At 53.4% G+C, this 4,852-nt stretch overlaps 1 pseudogene; it reads right to left on the bottom strand.

Moving 5' to 3' along the window:
• Positions 1 to 470: 470 nt before the first annotated feature.
• Positions 471 to 4,545, bottom strand: LOC135567060 (UPF0764 protein C16orf89 homolog; annotated as a pseudogene).
• Between the last annotated feature and the right edge of the window lie 307 nt (positions 4,546 to 4,852).

Raw genomic sequence — 4,852 nt, 5'->3', positions numbered from 1 at the left:
GTCACACATCCAGGTGAAGGGTCACACAGCCAGGTGAAGGGTCACACATCCAGGTGAAAGGTCACACAGCCAGGTGAAGGGTCACACATTCAGGTGAAGGGTCACACAGCCAGGTGAAGGGTCACACATTCAGGTGAAGGGTCACACATCCAGGTGAGGGGTGGTTGACATTCAGGTGAAGGGTGGTTCACATTCAGGTGAAGGGTCACACATCCAGGTGAAGGGTCACACATCCAGGTGAAGGGTCACACAGCCAGGTGAAGGGTGGTTCACATCCAGGTGAAGGGTCACACATTCAGGTGAAGGGTCACACAGCCAGGTGAAGGGTCACACATCCTGGTGAAGGGGCACACATCCAGGTGAAGGGTCACACATCCAGGAGTGAAGGGTCACACATTCAGGTAGAAAGGTCACACAGCCAGGTGAAGGGTCACACAGCCAGGTGAAGGGTCACACAGCCAGGTGAAGGGTCACACAGCCAGGTGAAGGTGTGGTTGACATTCAGGTGGTGGTCTCTTGGTGATGTCCTGCTCTGTCAGGTAGTAGTTGAGGTATCCTCCCAGAGCGCTCACTGACACGCCTGTTATGTGACTGGAACAACCATCTGGAGGAGATGGAACAGTAAAACATGTGAAGCTGGTTTCTGTTTTTCTGTGTGTGTGTGTGTGTGTGTGTATCGGTGCTTGCTGGTTCTCTCTGTGTGTGTCTGTATGTGCATTTTTTGGCCATGAATAACACCAGAGATATTCTTATTTTTACCCTTCAACATTCTCTCTCTCCTCTTCACTCTTCTGTGGGGCTGTATGGCTCCCATCCACTTCCAGGATCCTGCAGCCTCAGAATGTGCTGCAGCTAATCAACTTTGAGAAAGTCAGAGAAACCAGCCAATCCACACAGCAGTACTGTGGAGAGGGAGGAAGTTATAGAAAGTCAAATCATGGTCTCGTTTTAAACAAACGACAACTTATAAAGGTTTTACATGTTCAGTTCCTCTAAACACTGACTGTCATACTGCTTCATAGACACTCTAGTCTACTTGGAGTACACAGATAGGCCCTGCTCTAATGTAGTGCACTATATAGGGAATAGGGTGCCATTGGGTTCTGGTCTAAAGTAGTGCACTATATAGGGAATAGGGTGCCGCATAGATCTCTGCTCTAATGGTACACTATATAGGGAATAAGTGCCATTGGGTTCTGGTCTAAAGTAGTGCACTGTATAGGGAATTGGGTGCCATAGATCTCTGCTCTAATGTAGTGCACTATATAGGGAATAGGGTGCCATTGGGTTCTGGTCTAAAGTAGTGCACTGTATAGGGAATTGGGTGCCATAGATCTCTGCTCTAATGTAGTGCACTATATAGGGAATAGGGTGCCATTGGGTTCTGGTCTAAAGTAGTGCACTATATAGGGAATTGGGTGCCATAGATCTCTGCTCTAATGTAGTGCACTATATAGGGAATAGGGTGCCATTGGGTTCTGGTCTAAAGTAGTGCACTATATAGGGAATTGGGTGCCATAGATCTCTGCTCTAATGTAGTGCACTATATAGGGAATAGGGTGCCATTGGGTTCTGGTCTAAAGTAGTGCACTATATAGGGAATTGGGTGCCATAGATCTCTGCTCTAATGTAGTGCACTATATAGGGAATAGGGTGCCATTGGGTTCTGGTCTAAAGTAGTGCACTATATAGGGAATTGGGTGCCATAGATCTCTGCTCTAATGTAGTGCACTATATAGGGAATAGGGTGCCATTGGGTTCTGGTCTAAAGTAGTGCACTATATAGGGAATTGGGTGCCATAGATCTCTGCTCTAATGTAGTGCACTATATAGGGAATAGGGTGCCATTGGGTTCTGGTCTAAAGTAGTGCACTATATAGGGAATTGGGTGCCATAGATCTCTGCTCTAATGTAGTGCACTATATAGGGAATAGGGTGCCATTGGGTTCTGGTCTAAAGTAGTGCACTATATAGGGAATTGGGTGCCATAGATCTCTGCTCTAATGTAGTGCACTATATAGGAAATAAGGTCCCATTGGGCTCTGGTCGAAAGTAGTGCACTATATAGGGAATAGTGTGTAATTTGAGACTGACTGTTTTCGATGAAGATGTCCTGGGTCTCCCCGGTGAAGTTATTCTGTATGATGTCCATGTTTCCCTTCAGCATGTTGCAGCAGAATGTCCCCTGGTACTGTCTCTGTTAGGTTAACACGCGACGTACGCATGTCCCCCTTCAACATGTTGGAGCAACCTCTCTGGAGGAGGGAGGAGGGAGGGGGAGGGAGGGGAGGGAGAGAGGAGGGAGAGAGGGAGGAGGGAGGGGTTAGGGAGGGAGAGAGAGAGGGGGTTAGGGAGGGAGAGGGAGGGAGAGAGAGAGGGGTTAGGGAGGGAGAGAGAGAGGGGGTTAGGGAGGGAGAGAGGGGAGGGAGAGAGGGGGTTAGGGAGGGAGAGAGGAGGCAGGGAGGGGGTTAGGAGGGAGGGGGAGGGAGGAGGGGGTTAGGGAGGGAGAGAGAGAGGGGGTTAGGGAGGGAGAGAGGGAGGGGGTTAGGGAGGGAGGAAGAGAGGGAGGGGTTAGGGAGGGAGAGAGGGAGGGAGAGAGAGAGGGGGTTAGGGAGGGAGAGAGGGAGGGAGAGAGAGAGTGGGTTAGGGAGGTAGAGAGGAGGGAGAGAGAGAGGGGGTTAGGGAGGAGAGGAGGGAGAGAGAGAGGGGTTAGGGAGGGAGAGAGAGAGGGGGTTAGGGAGGGAGAGAGGGAGGGAGAGAGGGGGTTAGGGAGGGAGAGAGGGAGGCAGGGAGGGGGTTAGGAGGGAGGGGGAGGGAGGAGGGGGTTAGGGAGGAGAGAGAGAGGGGGTTAGGGAGGGAGAGAGGGAGGGGTTAGGGAGGGAGGAAGAGAGGGAGGGGTTAGGGAGGAGGGAGAGAGGGAGGAAAGAGAGAGAGGGGTTAGGGAGGGAGAGAGGGAGGGAGAGAGAGAGGGGGTTAGGGAGGGAGAGAGGGAGGGAGGGAGAGAGAGAGGGGTTAGGGAGGGAGAGAGGGAGGGAGAGAGAGAGAGGGGTTAGGGAGGGAGAGAGGAGGGAGAGAGAGAGGGGGTTAGGGAGGGAGAGAGAGAGGGGGTTAGGGAGGGAGAGAGAGAGAGAAGGGGTTAGGGAGGGAGAGAGGGAGGGAGAGAGGGGGTTAGGGAGGGAGAGAGGGAGGCAGGAGAGGGGTTAGGAGGGAGGGGGAGGGAGGAGGGGGTTAGGGAGGGAGAGAGAGAGGGGGTTAGGGAGGGAGAGAGGGAGGGGGTTAGGGAGGGAGGAAGAGAGGGAGGGGGTTAGGGAGGGAGGAGAGAGGGAGGGAGAGAGAGAGAGGGGTTAGGGAGGGAGAGAGGGAGGGAGAGAGAGAGGGGTTAGGGAGGGAGAGAGGGAGGGAGAGAGAGAGGGGGTTAGGGAGGGAGAGAGAGAGGGAGAGAGAGAGGGGTTAGGGAGGAGAGGGAGGGGGTTAGGAGGGAGGGGTTAGGGAGGGAGTTAGGAGGGAGAGAGGGAGAGAGAGAGGGGTTAGGGAGGGAGAGAGGGAGGAGAGAGGGGTTAGGGAGGGAGAGAGGGAGGGAGAGAGAGAGGGGGTTAGGGAGGAGAGAGAGGGGGCTGGGGAGGGAGAGAGGGGGTTAGGGAGGGAGAGAGGGAGGCAGGGAGGGGTTAGGAGGGAGGGGGTTAGGGAGGGAGAGAGGGAGGGAGGGAGAGAGAGAGGGGGTTAGGGAGGGAGAGAGAGAGGGGGTTAGGGAGGGAGGAAGAGAGGGAGGGAGGGGGTAAGGAGGGAGGGGGTTAGGGAGGGAGAGAGGGAGGGAGGGAGAGAGAGAGGGAGGCAGGGAGGGAGGGAGGAAGAGAGTGGGAGGAGGGAGGGAGGACGAGAGTGGGAGGAGGGAGGAGGGGGTTAGGAAGGGAGAGATGGGGAGGGAGCGATAGGGAGGGAGGGAAATTGGGGAATAGAAAGTTAGGTGTGTGTGTGTGTGTGTGTGTGTGTGTGTGTGTGTGTGTGTGTGTTGCTCACATTGGCTCCCAGCATGAAGTAGAGCAGCTGGTGAGAGAGGGAGAAGTTGGGACATCCAAACCTCGTCATTGTGTCACGACATGACTTGGTCACGATGCAAGGAGTCCCGTTGTTCTTCCTGACAAACCATCACATATACATGCACGTACACACACGCACAGACACACAAGCACGTACACACATATACAGGCAGAAAATGTATTAGCAACCTGGCCAACGGAAGCTGTAGGCCTTCTGGGTTTTATTACCCTCCTACTGACACACTGAAATACATGAGATTTAGTGAGGCATCACCTTGTGCCGCCTCAATAAGCACGGTGTGTGTGTGCGTGTGTGTGTGTGCGTGTATGTGTGTGCGTGCTTGCGTGTGTGTTTACCATGTTCCCAGTAGCAGGGTCATACACTTGTCGCTCTGCGTCTCATCGTAACACTCCATGGTTCGACCGGAGGAGTAGGCCAGAGAGGGATCTGTGGAGCTCCACTCATGAGGTACTGACCAGAAGGTCCAGCTCAACAGAGGCTCAAACTCTACAGGAGAGAGAGAGAGAGAGAGAGAGAGAGAGAGAGAGAGAGATGAAAGTGATGAGAGGGATGAGAGAGAGAGAGAGATGAAAGTGATGAAAGTGATGAGAGGGATGAGAGAAAGAGAGAGAGGGATGAGAGTGATGAGAGAGAGAGATGAAAGTGATGAGAGGGATGAGAGAGAGAGAGAGAGAGATGAAAGTGATGAGAGAGAGAGAGATGAAAGTGATGAGAGGGATGAGAGAAAGAGCGAGAGAGGGATGAGAGTGATGAGAGGGATGAGAGAGAGAGACAGAGAGAGAGAGGGGGATGA

The sequence above is a fragment of the Oncorhynchus nerka genome, unplaced genomic scaffold (assembly GCF_034236695.1).
Source record: "Oncorhynchus nerka isolate Pitt River unplaced genomic scaffold, Oner_Uvic_2.0 unplaced_scaffold_2642, whole genome shotgun sequence".
Lineage (NCBI taxonomy): Eukaryota > Metazoa > Chordata > Actinopteri > Salmoniformes > Salmonidae > Oncorhynchus > Oncorhynchus nerka.
The sequence above is the reverse complement of the archived record's forward strand: the minus strand, read 5'-3'. Positions and strand labels throughout refer to the sequence as shown.